A 19,985-nucleotide genomic window follows, 5' to 3' on the forward strand; every position below is an offset into this window, starting at 1 on the left:
TTTCCTTATTTAAAATTCTTCTCCCGCTCGTTTCCAGTGACTGTTAGTGATATTTTTAATGATTTTGATGATGAAAAATTTAAATTCCTCAATAACTACCACAATTACTACTGCAAGTTGTTTTCAAGGTCGAGCATCTTATGACCGTTTTTCTTCCTAAACAAATCTAAGCTTATTATACCCGTCTTTCCAACATTAGATGAAGATCAGTATAACTAATCCCCGTTTTCACTTAATCGCATTCCCTACATCGAATGTCAAATGATTTAGCCTGATATATGTCTATAGAAATATTACGTTTCACCAACTCTCATGTGATAACTATTGATGAACAGTTGATATAGACCTATAAAACTCTTTAGATTAGGCGTTACTTATTTAAGCATTGCATTGTTTGACGTTAGTGAAAACAGGAATTTTATTTTAAATTATTAATTGATGGACCAAGCGGAAAACCCATCTGATGGTAAATAAAGTCAAGGTCAAAGTCAAAAATCTCTTTATTCAAGTAGGCCCTAGGTGGCACTTTTGATGCGTACATAAGAATTACACGGTAGTGAGATGATGGCGATAACCACATTCGTAAACTTAAAACTAAAGCTACGAGGGTTTCAAGCGCGTCCTGGTCTAAGAAGAAGCCCACAACAAACTTAGCCGGGTGTTTTTTTTTTTTTTTTTGTTATCACCATCTCACAAAATCATTTTAAATTATTAGAAGAGCAACCTGGTTAGAGCAATAAATAGAAAACCATTGCCTATAAATAGAGCAACACGGAGAAAGGAACACATCCTGCAGTGTTGCCCTGTGTCCATCAACCTTAGGCGTAGGTGCTAAGCCTCAAGTGTCTATACACTGGCAACAGAGCCTTTCAGACCGAGACAATGCTGCATCCCTACGTGGCCGATATACCGCGGACGCGTACGAAGCGCTTCGCATCTTCGTTTCTGATCCGCACCGCTAGGATCTGGAATGCCCTTCCAGCTTCCATTCTCCCTAGTGCCTACAGTATGAGTACCTTCAAATCAAGAGTGAATAGGCATCTTCTAGGCAAGCGCGGTCCACTAGGCTGCATCATCGCTTACCATCAGGTGTGATTGCAGTCAAGCGCTCGTCTATAAACATAAAAAAAAAATGTTGCTTAACGGCAGAAATAAACATGGTGGTAGTGCTTCTAGGACGAGATCAGCCACAAAATGCTCTACTACTACAAAAAAATTGCATCGGTAATAATAATAGTTAATAATATTACCAGCGGACCCCAGCGCCATCTGTCGGGCTAATTTGTGAATCTATACCATCCAGCGTGCCACCAAAACGTATACCAAAAAATTCATTCAAATCAGTCCAGCCGTCTAGGAGGAGTTCAGTGACATACACACGCACACAAGAAATATATATATAAAGATTAATATTAATAATGCGTTTAAATGCAAAGGGTAGATGCAGATGCAGAGAGTCAAATAGGTTATTCGTGTCGATACCAACTTGCATTAATGCCATAACTTGATACGCCATAAGTGAATGTAGCTCGCCTTCTCATATTTCTCTTCAAAGGGCTCGTGGATACGTTAGCTTTATTCACTTTGACACGTTAATTAGTTGATGCCGGTAACTCCGTTCACGCAGGCCTTTCGACGCTGACACAGGTGAATCTGCGCAGTTTACAGCTTGTTTCCTGTTTATCGGGTTTTCCAGGATCTACCACTTTGAGGCCTCCGGAACTTCGCAAACTTCTAAAGTTGCTCTAAACCATTCTATCACAAAACAGTGAGACACCGTGCGCAGTTGCAACCAACATCATATTATGGTTGATATCGAATGAACTCTGACCTGTCCTATCCTGATTATTTGATCGTTTACTTCTATCAAGTATTATCTGTAAGAGATTGCTTTAGCAATAAGACCGCGTTGAATACTACTGTATAGCTTTCTTTTGTATATCTTCTATTGTTCCCATGTTTGTTTGTTGACGACCTCTCTGGCGCAGTGGTTTGAAGTTGGAGTTTCCCGGGTTCGATTCCTGGCTGGGGCAGTGTGGGAATTTATTATTTCCGAGTCTTCTCTGGTCTGGTCTGGAAATAATAAATAACTAAGTATGCCCTGAGTAGCTTAAAAGGGTTATTGAAAAAGTATTTTCTATTTCTTTTACATACCATTAAATTCGAATAATGATCTATTGAGGACCACGAGGTCCTGGGTTTGAATCCCGGGTTGGGCCAAATTAAATAAGGTATTTTCGATACCAGCCGTAGTTAGGAAGTTTGCGGTTTCAGTCCCCGTGTCTCGGAGAGCACGTTTTGCCGTAGGTCCTGATTATTTTCACTTAACTTTGGCAACAGTCGTTAAGGCCCACCAACCGGCATTGAAGCAGCGTGGTGGGTATATGCTCTAAAACCGTCTCTTTGAGATACGAGGCCTGTACCCAGCAGTGAGACGTTAATAGGCTGCGGATAGTAATTGAGTATAAGAATAATAAGATTTAATGATTTCATAGATTTGATAGTAATTAGTATTTTGTACGAAATTCTTTTCGAAAAATAAACGTTAAAAATCACTAAAACCCGTAACTCTATTGTGTACAAAGCAAAAAAAACATCACCCGGTTATAATATCAGCCAGTATGTGATATGATATTATGAAAACTGAATTTTGTCAAAGCAATTTTTACTAACCAGATTAGATTCTGTTATCCAGAAACAAAACACATAGCCCATAGTTTTGAAACTATATTGTAACTTGACATGAGATGAGCTATATCGAAATTTTATCACACAATATGTCGCTTAGTGTCGATAAATGACACTATATGCGTTGTTTAATAGCTTTGATGTAATATTGAATATAGTAATATCATTAAACATCATAATTAATGAGTTTTCAGCAGCGAACGAAATGTTTTTTTCGTTGGCTTGTATTCAGCTGCTAAAAGCATTTTTGTATTGTTTCAGGTTCTCGAGATGTGGACACATTAAAGAATACTACGATTAAGTTGGACGTCTAAGGTATCGCTACAGCTAAAGTTGTAGCTAGATTGTAGAAGTAGTAGTGGATTTAGTAGTAGTGGAGCCGTTTGTGACAGAGCTTCAGGGAAGTACTATCGCCATGTTTATTTATACCGTCAAGCAGCATTGTTGCCGGTGTAACGCCTCCAATCGATGGACACAGGGCGACATTATATTGACGTAGCGTGATGATTACGTCAGATGCAACCGTAGATTGCATCATACATTTTTTTTTAAATCCCACCCATCAACCAATTCAAAAAAACATGAATTTATCTATCACGAAGTTAAGATTGTATATTGAAAAAAAAAACATTATACAACGTGTAACAGAATAACGAAATAGTATTGAAGGACGCATTAGGATATTTTATGATAATTCACACTGTAAAAATATGAAATTAAAAAGAAGCATCTTTATTTTTCCATACAAACCAATTCAAAACATTCCTTGTGCTGACTTATGACAACCCTATTAAAGATAAAAGACCGACACGTGCATAGTAACTATCTAATAAATAACGCAGGAGTCACTTGATTTTAATTTTGCATGTTAAGTTATGGTTAATAATAATGATAATAAAATTAACCACAATAAATAAATTGTAACATACGACAACAAGAGGACAGAGAAACAGAAAAAAAAATACTTGTTGTGTTGTGCCGCAGCACCATGGCTGCCAAAATAAATAAATAAATAAATAAAATAAATGCCAAGGAATATTACAACGCTGTTTTTTTTTCTTTGTTGTATCTGATTTATTTCAGTAAAATCTATGGCAGTGGTTTTTTTAAAAACTAGTAGGTTTTCGGTTTCACAGATAAGTCTCAGAGACAGTACATAATGTACCTCTAAAGCCTATGAAGTATCATTTCGGTTTTGATTTACACGTTGTATACATGTCCACGCCTATAATACTTTTAATGGTTTTAGATACTACATCGAAAATTATTATCTGATTATCGAACTTATTGACACTAAGCGACGTATGACGTGATAAAATTTCGATAAAGCCCATCACATGTCACAAGTGGTTACACAGTTTTAGTTTGTTTCGTACAAGGAAGGCTAAAAGCCTGATGGTTGACAGAATCCAATCTGCGAGTGTGCCAGTCGAATTTGTTGTGACCATATTCACTTAAACTTTTATTGGTACAAATTGGACTCATCAAAATCAAGTAATCATTCAATAAACCTGATCTAAACCGATACCCTTACCCTAGCCTTTCCTCAATCTCTGATCCGGTGGGATGCTTCGGCCGTGGCTAATTACCAATCTAACAAGAATGACGAACGTTCCGGTACCTAACTGCTATACTTCATACAGATAAGCCTTCCGTCTTAGGCTTGTTATTATCATCGCATACGGCTTGTTATTCGCCTCTCGTAGCGTGGCTGGTAGAGATCATTTACCGAGAAAATCGGCTACTGTTACTTTTTTTCGGTCTTCTGTAGTCTTTGACAATTATAACCGTTAAAAAAGGACTAATTGACTTTAATCAACACGCTGGACAGACAGTTAGTAGATGGCCGTAGTAGCACAGAAGTCGTTGTTGTCCGTTCTCTGTTATATCGCGTATTCCCTTAGTGGTTCCCAATAACGATTCACACGTGAGTCAATTCCTCACAATGGTTGCTTGGAAGAAATCACTATAAGTCAAAAGGCCGCCTCTGTTACACAAATTTAAGTTACTAGTACTTTTGTTCTTTTTTATTTCATTTTGTTTTGTTCTTGTGTGGAATAAAGTATTTTTGATTGATTGATTGACACCCGCGGGAATAGGATAGGAGGTAGCAAATGTATTCTGATCTACCATCGACACACGGTGTACTTATAAGATTATAATTCATAAATCCAATAATTAGATTGAAAATCGAACCCCAAATCAGTTATGACTGTCAGAAAGTCAATAGTGTGATTGGATCAATCTTCATTACGATCGCGCGATTAGACGCAAATCGCTAAATCCGGTGCATTACAATAGACGCAATAAATTACAGTCGGATGCGATAGTAATTTGTACGTCACTCGCTTTCGGTTGATCCTATTTACGCATGTTATATATTTGGAACCTGATTTACTGCTGGGCATAAACCATTTTTGTTTTAAGAGGGTAATATTTTTGCAACTATGGCGCGTTACTTTTTCTCGATGAAGTCTATGGTTCTCATCAGGTTTTAGAAGAAGAAACAATTAATTTCACGCAAAAGCTAAAAGAAAACAGTCGCAAAAATAGACGAAAAATAATTTACGCAGTACAAAATAATATACAGCATTGCTACAATGCTGCTTAAGCTTTATATGTGTTAGCATCCAACGAACACGTACTCTCTATCAACCTGAGTTATAGGTGTTAAGCCTTCTTCTATTCTAACTACACCGATAAGACATCATTGCAACAATGCTTACGTAGCTGATGATAGACTCATACGAAGCGTTTTCCTTCCTCGTTCCTAATTCACACCGCAAAGATCTGGGACGCCTTTCCGGCTTCCGTCTTCTCCAAAACCTATAATTTGGTTTTCAAGACTGAATAGGCATCTCCTAGTCAAGCGCGCTCTACCTTAGGCCGCATCATCACTTATTTTTGGTTGTAATTGCGGTCAAGCGCTAGTGTATAGATTTAAAAAAAAAGCTGCTTGGCGGCAGCAAAAAGCGCTTCCACGGACGGGCTCTACCATTAAAATCTACTACTACTAAATCTAGTATCTATGCAGCAATCTCAGCTACAAATAACATTAAACCTTCTCAAAAATAAACTTAAGCTAAGTATTTTCATTCCCATTTTACCCGTAACATATAGCCGAATCTGGATCAGATCCTTTTTTCATTGTCACCCTACAGAATGGAAGTCAATGTTTGACAGTGTTGGGAAGGTTAACTAGGTTTTGCTACCCGGTATATTGGAAAATACTGTAGATATCGGTGCTGTATTCCCTATCAATTGTTACAATCCCGATGTGGTTAGAAACGGTGATAACCTAGTGTGTCAGCTTTCCATTTCTTGAAGACCGTGATCGAGCCCCACCAGTGACTTTCAAAATTATGTGGGTTTTTATTTTAAGCGATTTGTCACTTGCTTTAAACGGTGAAGGAAAACATCGTGAGGAAACCTGCATGCCTGAGAGTTCGCCTTAATGTTCTCATCGGCGTGTGAAGTCTACCAATCCGCACTTGGCCTGCGTGGTATACTATGGCCTAAACTCTTCTCACTCTGAAAGGAGACCCGAACCCTGTAGTGGGCCGGTAATGGGTTGATGGACGTGGTTATATGCCGAATCATCATTATCTACAAACTCAGCCCTTATTCTCATACGCAGCTTTTAACGACACTCCTAGCGGTACGTTTTGACGTGTGGAAATCCCCATGTCCCATGCCAAAAGACCTATAATGTATCTAGAGATGGACGTCTATCGTTCGGGATGATGATTGTTTTAAATAGTTTGAGAATAAAAACAGTTTTCAAATTTTTAAATGTACTTACATATAAATTCTATAACTTAAGGCTATAAGAACGCGGATCTCTTCAGCAACGCAGTTTGAGTGCTATCAACTTACGTTCAATGTTGTAATAAATACATGCCTTTTATCAGCATAAAGCAGCTGCTAACGCTACTAGTTGAAAACATCAAAATGTTTTAAACAAACTGTTAAAAAAAATAAAAAAAGATAATAGAACAAACTATCATTATCATCAGAAATCTTATACTATCCCACAGCTGGGCATAGGTCTTCTGTCTCATAGAAGCATAGAAGATAGTAATTTAGAGCTTATACCCGCCACGCTGCTGCAGATCGTGTAGGCAGTTTATATAAAATAATAATTAAAATACCAAACACGTGTATTTATATACAACTGAGAGACTACCACGTTTAATTTAAACTTGATGTTTTATGCATTAAGTGTAGGTAAATGTTTTCGGTCAGCATAAATGTTGGTTTCGCAATCGCATTCATAATATTGGTTTAATTTTAATGGCGCAATTAATCAAAACGGATATGAGTCTTTCGTTCTAACTTTTCAGCTTTGGTTGCAGTTGTGTTTACCATTAGTAGCTTGAAACAGCCCACTGCTGGACTTACGAGTAACTGCTTGCCTGGGAAGTATTACCCATGATCAGCAATGGATAGTAGTAGCCCAGAGGACGCTGCTGCCCGTGCTCCGTAATATAATAATAAAAATTAATAACCACAATAAATAAATGAAAACATACTACAACAAGAGCCCGAAAATGCCCTTAGTCGCCTCGTACGACACCGCGGGAAGAGGACTGGTGTAATTTTTTTTAATCCGCCACAACTATGTATTTAACTACAACCCCACCTGTTGTGGAAGTCCAAATAAGAGAGGTATGGCAGTTAAACATATGCCCCTAATCGGTTTCCACGCAACATCGTACCGGAACGTTAAGTCGCTAAGCGTTACTATGTCATAAGGGTGGTTAGGTTAGGCTTTTCTTTCAGTGAATATAAGATATGGTGACATAAACAAACGCAATCCACACTGTCAACGCTATGGATTAACGCAATTCAGTGTAAACATACAAAGGAGGCCTTTCCAGATCTCAACACACAACTGACAACCAAACTACTAAAACTAAAGTCGGAACAAACATGATAAGCATGATAAAAGGGCAATACCAATGAAACAACCACCTTTTAATTTTAGGTATAAACGCAGAGCATGCATGGAGGCAGATGAAACACCGACACACGTAATGCTCCGATGTAGAGGAGTAGCAGAGCAACGCGCAGCATACCTTGGTTCCCCAGCATCACTTCCCGAGTCACTTGGCTACCTGGACGATCTGCTAAGCTTCTGTTTTGAGCACGGCTGGCTGGAGTGACCCAGCGGGGACCAGTGGCACTACGTACAACGGAAGGTTCCGGCCGACCAAGTAAGGATACAAGCCCAGCGAAAGAAGAAGAAGTCAGTAAGGGGGTAACTAGCTACATGACCAGATCACAGAAATTATGAATACTCAAATTTTGAATTTTGAATTTTGAACCTCTGACCTCCCACTTAAAACTTAAGCGATCCCCATTTGCCACCTTAGCATCTATCTGTTCTTCGTTTTCGGCTAGCAATATAGCACTTGAACTTTGCAACTAGTTTGTTATGTTGGTAACACGAGTTTACGTATACCTCATGTTTGATCACGTACAATTTAGAACGTAGAATGCCAGATGTGCTTTCGATTATACGATCAAAAATCGAAGCATATAAGAGTTGCTTTCAAGACTCCTGAAATGAGATCTTAAGCACGTTACCGGGAACTCCGGACTGCTCAATTTTCAAGCACCGGCTTTCAGTGCACCAGGTGGCAAACTTATATGTACGTGCTATTGCAAAATTATAGCATATTTAAGTTTCATATTGGTGTTTTATAAATTGATATACATATACTTCAACAATAAAAAGGGATTGTTTGAAGTTCGTAATAAAGCCGACTATATAAATACGGTTTTCATATATTTTTAAATATAACGTATGTGATGTAATATAATTAAATGTTAACGCAATGCTATTGTGGGGCTGACACGATGAGAAAGCCTTGTATACTTACTCCTTCATCATCATCAGCTAATTTCAGTCCACTACTGGAATAAGGCCTCTTCATTTGTACGCCGTCTTGCTCTATTGATGGTTAGCTGCATACAGTTCTTCCTTGCTGCCTTTACGATATCATCCCTCCATCGAGCTAATGGCCGGCCGAAGCTTCTGTGTCCAGTGTGCGGTTGCCAATCCAGAATCACTCGGCTCCACCGCCCCTCCAACGTACGATATATGACCCCTTTACTCATAAAAATTGTAGAGTGGTTTCCTAAATTAATATAACACATGCTTAAACGATGAGTGAAAACATCATGAGGAAACTTGCATGCCTGAGAGTTTTCATAGGCGTGTGAAGTAAGCGCTTGACTAGCGTGATGGACTATTAATGGCCTAAATTCTGAAGGGAGACCCGTGCTCTGTATCGGGCTGGTAATGGGTTTATTTATTTATTAGTAATCCAACAGTGTTACAAATTATTTTGGTTAAGAGTTTATCTTAATACTAAAATAAGGCGAAATCTAAATTACAAATCTAAACAGTAACAATTAAGAAAATAGGTGCAAGTACAAAATATACAAAATATAGAATGATGATTATGAATCAATACTAAAGCTTTCTATCGGGGGCTTTCTCTCAGATAGATATATATTTGATTTTAGACATATTATATCGGTTCGTAAGTCATCAAATAATTTCTAGTAACGCACTCTGATCAAGAACTGGTTTTCAAGAACATAGTATTAAGGAATAAGGAACGTGTATGGTAAAGTAATTTGCAGTTTAAAGAGAAAAAATATATGCACGTAAAAAATATGCCATTCGGTATCTTGTCTTTTAAAAGTAGGTTAATACAAAACAGTAAAGAGTCTTGTAAATGCTTGAACTTTATCGCGCCATAAAGATGCGGGGAGACAACCGAATATCGTATTCTCATGACATCCCCAAAGTGCATGCAAAGAAACGTCGTAAGGAACTTTCACAGTTGTGAGCAACGTACACTTGCGACTGTTATGTCTTGAGTAGCATTATATTCTGTCTTTGATATTTACATTGTTAAATACTGCGTTAAAATACTTTTTTAATCGAAAGCCTTGGAAATGGCTAACCTAGTTTACCATCGTTTTTAAAACGTCATATCTATTTTAACTGACTCTAACTAGCGGATTAGGGTGCATTTATGCTGGTACAAAAAAAATGCATTTACTCCTTTTCAACGTTTATTTTTTTAATTTTCTTAAATAAGAAAAGTTAAGTAAATGTTGGTTCCAGAACCAATATTTATATTATTAATGTTTATCTAATCATCTTCATCTTCATTATCAACAGCCTTTTAATATCCCATAGCTCTCCTCTTATAGGATAGTCTTAGAGCAAAGAGCCACCAAAGCGAGTTAGTTTTAATGACTTGTTTTTTTATTTCTGTTTTTGTCGAATGCTCAAAAAATAATTCTTAAACTTAATACAGCTTTAAGAGTTTACAGGTTCCAGTTCATCATCATCATTCAACTCAAAGCACGTGTCTCCTAACAGAATGAGAAGCGTCTAGGCCGTAGTCCACCACGCTGCCCATGTACGGATTGGTAGAAGTTACACTCCTTTTTGAACGCTTTGGAGAACTTTTAGACACGCAAGTTTGCTCATGATGTTTTCCTTCAGCTAAGGAAAGCTAAGCAAGTGATATTTAATTTGCTAAATTAAAAAAAAAGCATATAACTAAGACAAAATAGAGTTTCGTGCCGGGTATCAAACTGGATCCTCTGTAAAGGGAGGCGAACCCTTAAACTTCTCATGTTCTTGCCACTTTGGAAATACTTACCTATCATAAATTTTATTTCCTTCATGTGTACCTTACCTTCCTAGATTACCTAAATCTCGGGAAAATATCGGGATCGTCAGAAAATTGTCGTCAGAAGGTGAAATACAGTTTCTCAAATATCAATCTCTTTACCTATTGTATTATTTCTAAAAGGTCATCATAAAATATGTAATGTTTATATTTTTCCTGACTTGCCTATAATGTAAATAATATTTAGTTACTTTTAATGTAAAGTTTATTTTCAAATTGTAAAAAATTTTAACGCTCTTGTTTTTCACATGTTTTAAAATAAAAAAATGACCGCTTTCATTATAAGACAAGTATGAAAAAATATAGATATTACCTATTTTGGAGTGCACTGTATGAAGTGTAATTAATATTTATAAGATCAACAGAATAAGAAATAATTAATTTTGTGAACTTTTAATTCAAGTTTTTATCACTGTATTCATTTGAAAACCATGTTGAGTAAAATCCGAAGTTTGTACTTTGGGTTTTAGCTTAGATCAAAACTTTTTATTATTATATTTTGATTAAGCCACAGTGTCTATCTGTTTTGTGTACCTAACAATAAGTAAATAAATGAAAAATAAGTATTGACTTTATGTCAGCAGGGCTGTGTTAGTGATTAGTTTGTGTCATCTCATCTCGTTACAAGTTTGTAAACTTTGTCCTAGACTAGAAGTCAGCAAGTTGCCGTCACGAAACGTGCGCTGAGTTATTTATTTATTTATTATTATCAATTAATTAGTACGGACAAATCCATTTACACAAAATTACAATTACATGATTATTCTCATTATACTTATGAACTACACGAAAAATATGCATTTGTTTAAAATTAGTGTGTTAACTACACACTAATTTTAAACAAATGCATGTGCACGCGTTAGAAGTTCTACTTTGGCGTAGCAAAATAAAAATCTTTTCAATAATTTTACCTTTCACCTTATTCTACGTTTGTAGAAAAACCACACTAACAATAGAAAAAAGATATTTCATACCTTGAAAGTTATTATAACGCACTGTATAAAGTTTATTTAAATATCACAAAAAAATATTTCTACATAAATAATGGACATAATAAATAAAATTAAATTTGGATCACTAATGGACTCGTTATCGGACAACCAAGTTTCACTCAACATTATCATTCATTCATTCATTTGATATTTGAGATTCTTGTACAATTGAATCCGCAGACTTTGACAATTCAAAGTGTACACTGTCAAACCTTATAGCTAACTTCAGAGTGTCGGTTTTTTGTGACGGTGTGCGCGCGCATCGTAAAAATTTACTCTCATTATTTACCCTAACGTGCCAAAAGAAGTATAACTTCAAAAAAAGAAAAGAGAGAAAGTTGTATCGACGGTTTGGCGACTTTGGTGTGTAGACTCCTAAAACTAATGCTCACAAAACAAAGCTCAGGCTTCTGAGTAACAGAGAACAGTAGACTATAATTTTAAATTTGGAATTATTAAGCGAAACCAAGTAAAAAAAACGTGTTCGTTAGTCTACTCTGACCCATAAGTAACGGTTATGCGCTCAGCCAAGTTATTGTGTTTCATAACTTAGTTTAAGAGCCAGTAACTCGTAACCTGCTGTGCCGTATAAAATAACACGGTTCTAGGTGTTGGTCTCACGGTGCCTTTTAGCCAGAGCGTCCACTGAGAAGGTGTATAAATTATATGACCAGATAACTATTAAAGAAAAGAGCGCGTCGAATGTCTTTTTTTTATAGTATTATTATTTTCAATCAACTACGCGATAAAACTGTTAATTAGTTCATCAAAATCGGTTTAGATTTGATGAAAATATCCTTTTCCACTGTTACTATCCACTGTCGTGTTGTTATAATAATAAATAAAAAACCACTACTAACTGAGTATATTGGGCAAAAGCCGATTGGTTTTCATTTTGAGTATCCATTATATTTATTGCTTTTTGGATAAGTGGCCTCGAGGCAACTTTATTGGAAAAATTAGAAATAACGCGATGGGATTCCGAAATTGTTTTAGACAGTGAATGGCTGAAAGGGGAGAGTTTAGCAATTTGATATAATTTTTATTGGTGTTATTCGTCGTTCGATTGTATTATATCTGTTACTTTTATTGATGTTATCTCGACGATTTTATCAGATTTGATGATCTCGCTTGCGTAGAGTGACTTATCTTGGGGAGGTGTGCATTGTGTTTTTAAAAAAATGCTATGTTCTGGGTTAAATTATAACTTATCGCTCCGTGGCGTGCACAGGAATTTGGATAGACTTTGAATAGGGTAGACAATATGTCAATTTATAGCGTTTTTTGCGAAACTTACTGTAAAAAAACCGAAACCGAAAGTTCGGTTTGACACTAAAAAGCATTAAAGTTCCGGTTCTGATCCGAAAAGGAACCGATTAGGACATAGATTTATAAACTCTTATACTCTTTATACTGTTATCTTATAATTTCTTGTAGCTTTGAAATCTTAACTGCTTTGCATTTTGCCCGCTACTTTATCCACGTGGGGTTTATCCAGGGATAGAAGTAGTTCATGTCATTTCTTAACACGCAAAGTAACAGTGTATGGAACACAAAATAATTACGTAATAAATAATATGTGAGCAATGTTGAAATGCAAAAATTTCAACATTTAAAAATGTTGGCAGCTGCTAAATGAACTTCGTTTAAAAAATTTAACTTTGGATCATATAAAAATCTGTTTAGGAGTCGTTTAAAAATATGGTGAAATATTGGATAGAAGCGTTACCTTGCGGAATTCTATGATATATCATGAAAACTAAGCTTGATTAGCTATACTCCGCGAAAAGCAGGAGAATCTGCAATCTGCAAAACAGGTCTTCAGCAATGCACTCTCTACGTACATTTAACTCGAACACCTCGATCCTCAGGTTGACTTTACTATGCATAATTGTTAATTGTTAAGAAAGATTTTACTTTACAATTATTCATTGTAAAGTTAACATCTGTGGATGCTCCGGTGTCAGAGCGAAACGTGCGTAGAGAGTACATTGCGAAGATCTGTTTGGTGTGGAGTATTAACATTGACAGATTGAAGCGGTGATAGAGCATTGGATGGGAGCTCGACTTTACTTTTGGGAGGTCGAGTTCGAATCCCAGCACGCACCTCTAACTTTTTTAAGTTATGTGCGTTTTTAGTAATTAGGTATTAGGTAAAGGAAACCTGCATGCCAGAGAGTTATTGTAACTGTTAATGTTTGTTAAGAATAATATTCTCAAAGGTGTATGGAGTCCACCAATACGCACTGGGCCAGCGTGATGGAATACGGCCTTAAACCCTTCTCATTGTGGGTGGAGACCCGTGCTCTGTAGTGGGGGTAATGGGTAGATGTGATGATTAACATTGAAGAAATTAAAAATTACACTATACAGATTCTCCTGCTTTTCGCAGAGTATAGCAAATTAAGCTTAATTTTCATGATATGGTAAAGTAAAAAAACTCAAAAACATAAAAGTCCTTTTTTCGGCCTTTTCGTAATAACAAACTATACTGAAGAATTTTTAATCGTCTAAAAATTTATACATACTGCAGTGTGCTGAAAACGCTACATTATCTATCGCACAAGTTGCATGAATAGAATCAAAAAGTTACCTTTACAAAAGTCGGTGTGAAAGTTGGAAAATTTATAATTCACAATGTCCGCTGCTCATACGCTGGGGAAACTTGCGAGTCTTATGAAAATTCTAAAACATGCATGCAAGCCAGTAACTAACTGCTAACTAGGCGGTTAAATTCCGAACCTGCCAGCTATAACTCCGACTTGCGGTTACGTATTAATTGATGTTACCTACCTCAAGGTGAAATGGTTTACCTACCTTTTAACTGAAGCGGAAGCAAAAAGAAGTCGCACTATAAATATTCATATGAAAATTTGTCTGTTTCATTTCTGTTCCTTTACACAGAATCAGTTTTATGTAATTCTTAGCATGAAAGAAAATCAAGGTTGGTACATCATTCAAAGCCTGTACTGTCGAGAGACAGTAAAATTCTGTGTAATTATTTAAGAAGCATCGCTAAGGAAAAGAGTATTAATGAATGGTGCTCAATTAATTTAAATCTGATAAAAAAAGATGTATGCATGTAAATCCTCTATTTAACACCACAGAAACACTCATTTATGACATACAAATATTAAAATTAAATCTAGGATGTACAATCCTAGATTTAGGCGGTCTTATTGATAAAGAGTGATCTCTTGCAGACAACATTTAGGTTAGCGAGATATTGTAAAATAGGCGGTCAGGTAGGTAGGTTTTTTAATTATGGCGTTAATGTTGGTACATAAGTTATATGGTAGAATCGTCCAAGGGGTTTGTCAGATTCATTGCTAAATTTGTTGCTTAGAAATAACTAACTTAGTTAAATAAATCAAGTATCGTTATGAAATCTTATTATCGGCAGTACACTGTACCCATGGTGAGAACTAAGAGTATCGTATACTCTTAATCTTGTCGAATTTAATCGCTCGTGGTGGATAAAACACTATAAGAACACTATTTAGAGAGTCAATATTTTACTCGGAAAGCATTAAGTAATATGGTTGCAATAAAGACAAGTTGACAGTAGGATGAACAAGCACACAAGAGAGAGCAGATTACGGAAGGAAGAAATGATTGTCTATAGTAATACAGTTCCTGTCTGTGCCATAGACAAAGCACCATAGATGGGTTGCGTCTAATTACAACAAATCTTATTCTTCAATTTGGGGATCGCTATAGTTTAATGGCAGGAGAGTGAATATACGGTTATATACGGTTTTTGGTAGTAAAGCTTTTTGTGGCAGATATCGTCCGGGGAAGTACTATCGCCATTATTTCTGCCACTAAGCAGAATAATGCAGTGTTCCGGGCTGCATGCGTGGTTGCCGGTGTAATTACAGGCAAATGAGGCATAACACCTTCGCCTCAAATTGATGGGCACAGAGCAGCATGTTGCAGGACTTGCTCTTTGCATGCCCTGTTAAGTGTTGCTCTGTTTAAAGGCACAGTTTTTCACTCCATCCATCCACCATCAGGTGTGCCACCCGATTGGTCCGTCAATTATTCCTATATAAAAATTTTTGTCACGAGAAGTAACTTTAATTGCTAAACGTTTATTTGGCTACGTTGTGTTAAGATATCACGGTACGTGTACTAGAAACCGGATACTATGTCTGGGATTATTAGCAATTGAACGCAGAAATGTTCTAACATGACATGTTTCATATCAGTGGCGTGCACTTCATACATGCACAAAAGCACTGCATACCCAAATTATTTTATATAACTCGTATTAGAGGGGAATTTTCACATTTTATGCCATGTACCTGCTTTATGCATACCTTGGTCAAAAACGCTGTGCACGCCACTGTTTCATATCCATGTGCCTTGGGAAGACGCCTGAAGTGGCACAGGCTACCGTGCCTCACAGCCAGGCAAATGAGCTAATAGAAATGTCCTCTTCGGGATATCTTCGTAGGGCGTTGTGCAAAGAAGGAATCTATGCCTTCTTAGAAGATCCTAGATTCTCCCACCATACCTCCCACTAATGGCAGCTAACAAGCGGGTTTTATGTGGTATATCTTACATAGCCTGATTTCTCCGCCAAGAAGTTGAATGTTATCGAGAAGTTTTACAACTCGTTACCACACAAAGGTTTTTCTTTCGGCCTGCATCTGGCTCCGCTATCATCTTTCACAACATAAAAAAATAAATGAAAAAAATAAAATGTATATACTCGTAGTTGATATTAGAAAAGAGCAACTGCTGAGTTTCTTGCCGGCTTCAACTCGGTAGAATCTGCCTTCTGATCCGGTGGTAGAGTCACTACAAACAGACAGACTTGACGTTTCAAAAGTGCTTTTGAATTTTTTAAAATCTGTAGTTAAAGCATGCTTTTCACTCGTTGCAATGACCGCCCGTCGGCCGTTGATTATAAAAAGCGTGCAGAGTCATATGTATAGTAATAGCAAGAGTAGGTTGAGGAAACAGATAACTTTAAATGTTATCTTAATAAGTGAATATACTTTTCTGGGAAAAACAAATATCTAGTCTTATCTAACAATGTAATGTAATGGACAAATTTAGTTTTTGAGTAAATATAGCTTTATATAATTTATGTAATAAAGTAAATAAAGCAATATTTACAGGTTTTTTTATACCTTTATAATTAAACATACATTTTTCAATAAAAATAAGATAACAGTCTGTAATAATAACACCTATTTGTTAAGCAAGCCAGGAAAAAAAGCCCTAAAGCTAACACGAGTGAGACCGCAGGAACTGCTAGTAAATTATAAAAGGCGAGTTTAGGATTAGAATAAGCTGTACTGTAATCACTCCCTGAAGCACTTGACGACCTGGGCGGCCTGCTAAGCTTCTGGAGTGAGCTCGGCTGGTTGGAGTGACTCAGCGGGGGATCGTACCAGTGGCACTACGTACAACGGAAGGTTCCGGCCAACCAGAGGCAAGCCCTGCGAAAGAAGAAGAAGAAGAAGTTGTGCTGTTGCAAAATATAGTACACAAATGTTCAATTAAGCACATGATTAACGCTACGCTTACTTTGTGGCTAAATGGCGATGTGCGTACTAACGTTATATTCTTATTTGTATCCGCAAGCATGTATGCTTTGGAAAGCATTTTTCAACTTCACTGTATGAATTATATATCATCATCATCATATCAACCGATAGAGGTCTTTTGTAGGGAGTTCCAAATTCCACGGTTCTGTGCCGCTTGGATCCAGCAGCTACTTGCGATGCGCTTAATGTCGTCTGTACACCTCGTTGGGGGTCGACCAACGCTGCGTTCCAGTTCGGGGGCTACCATTCCAGCACCTTTTGACCCCAACGTCCATCCTTTCTCCACACTATGTGCCCGGCCAATTGCCACTTCAGCTTCGCGACTCGTTGAGCTATGCCGGTAACTATGGTTCTTCTACGAATCTCCACATTTCTTATTTGGTCGCGTAGAGGTACTCTGAGAATAGCTCTCTGCATCGCCCGCTGTGGTTTTTCTTGTCTACCGACTTAAACCCACGCGGCATTCTAACTTATCGCCTGGAAGCTGAGTCACAGGAATGCTTTTCTACGCGATTCCACAACTATACTCATATTACAAAGATGAAGTATTTGTTTGATTGAATGCGCTTATCTCAAGAACTACTAGTAAGATTTTTTTATGCTAGATAGTCTATTCATCGAGATAGATGGTAGGCTATATAATATCACGCTGTGATAAAGAGAAGAGAAGAATGAGAAGAGAAGAAAAAGAGAAGATTAACAGAAGCGAAGCATCATGTTGCAAAAACGAAAAAAAAATCCTTTTGAGATGCTTCCTATCAGTGCGATGCGTAAATGGTTAAAGTTACGTCAAAACAATGTATGACTGAATTGTTTGTTCCTTTTTAAAAGTTATACGATAAAGTCTACAAAAGCGTCAGTCTATCTTTAAAAGTTGACGAATTAGCAGTAGAAGTCTTGGGGACCTCTAATGAAAATATAAAGTACTATGACTATCTAACTGAAAATTCAAAATTCAAAAAAAATTTCAAAATTCAAAATTCATTTATTTCAAGTAGGCCTAATACAAGCACTTTTGAAACGTCAAGTCTGTCCGTGTGTAGTGACTCTACCACAAGAAACTCAGCAGTTGCTCTTTTCCAACATCAAAAATTTACATTTTATATTTTAACATTCATTTTTCTATCTTGTGAGAGATGAAAGCGGAGCCGGATTCTTCCAAGCAACCTTGGCATTAACCAAAATCAAAAAAAGAAATCAAAGAAATCCATGTGATAAATGGTAGCCTACACTGTATTTTTTTGTTATATAATTATATAATTTAAATATAATTTCATTTCTTTTAGGTGTACAATAAAGTGTATCTTCATTTCATTTTCATTTCATTTCATTATTAGCAGTTTTCTATATGCCTTAAAATGTCATTTTAGATAGTTTTGGTAGCGAGCTCGGATCCCGGCTCGCACCTCTTAACTAAGTTATGTGCGGTTTAAGCAATTAAAATATCACTTGCTTCAACGGTGAAGGAAAACATTGCGAGGAAACCTACATAACTGAGAGTACTCCATAATGTTCTCAAAGGTGTTTGAAGTCCAACAATCCGCCCTGGGCCAGCGTGAAGGACTACGGCCTTAACCCCTTCTCATTGTGGGAGGAGACCCGTGCTCTGTAGTAGGCTGGTAGGGCCGGTAATGGATTGATATAATGAAGATAGTATTAACCATTACGTAGGTCGGGCAATGTTTTAAACATGTTGTATTACGGCTAAAATTGTTTAGTTCCTTCAGTTTTGGCAATAGGGTCTACTTTATTACATCTACTATACACAAAATATATTTATTATAAACTAGCGGTACCCTGGCACGCTTCGCTGTGGCACATTGTGATTGAATGGTTGAGTAAAATAGATAAAAACAATCCTTGATGCGTATTATATATCATGCTAAAATTTCAGCTCAATACGTGCAGAACTTTTTGAGTTTTTGAAGCGTACACAAACTAACATAATATTTTTATATATATAGATTAACCCAATATCGGCTCGCTAAAGGGCGCGACTTGGGTGACAAGAATGAGAAGGGTTTAGGCCGTAGTCCAAATCCACTAGCCAAGTGCGCATTGAAAGTAACAAGGAGAGCTCTTATTTATGCAGGTTTCCTCACGATGTTTTCCTCCATCGTTAAATATCGAAAAGTTAGAGGTGGGATTGAACTCGGTGTCTCCGATATTGAAGCAGAAGTCCTACCCCCTAGGCTATCGCCGCTTGCTAGGTTATCGCACAATTGCCAAACTTAATAAATTATTGATACATTTAAAACCCAAGACTGATACGAGTGTCAGTGAGATAACATTATTGATATCAACGTACAACGATGTTTTATAATTTCTTGCGAATGATGACCAGCTATTTTGAAATGTAGAAACATTTACAGGATCTTTCTGGTGATATTCTACTATAGTAGTAGTACCCGAGGAAAAATTGAATATTGTTTATACGCTAAGCCACGGGCAGACAGCTTTGACATTTGGTATGCATGTCACTTGTGCTATGGTAAAGAACACGATCTCTCTAATAGTTCCCGTGGTAGTATTAAAAATTGTTAACGAGCAAAGCTTTAGAACCAATTCTGAAGTCCACGCTGACAAAATCGCGGGCAGAAGCTAATGGTTAAAAAAAATAATTAAATAAATATATGACGACCATACACACATCGCCATCTAGCCCCAATGTAAACGTAGCTTGTTTTATGGGGACTAAGATAACTGATGAATATTTTTATGAATAATATACATAAATACTAAAAATATACAGATAAACATCCAGGCACTGAAAAACATTCGGCTGCCGGATGCTTCCAAGCAACCTTGTCATTAAGAAATTCATCAATTGTATAGTAACCTAGCTGTTAATAAAAGTGTCTTTAATTATGCATTGGTAGGTCCAAAATTACATTTGTAAGATGTGTTCCTTGCATGTCGTAAAAAGTGAAGCTTTATTTATAGGCGATGGTTTTTCACCTACGTGAGACGTCTGCTTCATCCGCCAATTACTACTATAAAAAAAGGTTGGATTATTTGTTCAA

The sequence above is a fragment of the Pararge aegeria genome, chromosome 20 (assembly GCF_905163445.1).
Source record: "Pararge aegeria chromosome 20, ilParAegt1.1, whole genome shotgun sequence".
NCBI classification, from domain to species: Eukaryota; Metazoa; Arthropoda; class Insecta; order Lepidoptera; family Nymphalidae; genus Pararge; species Pararge aegeria.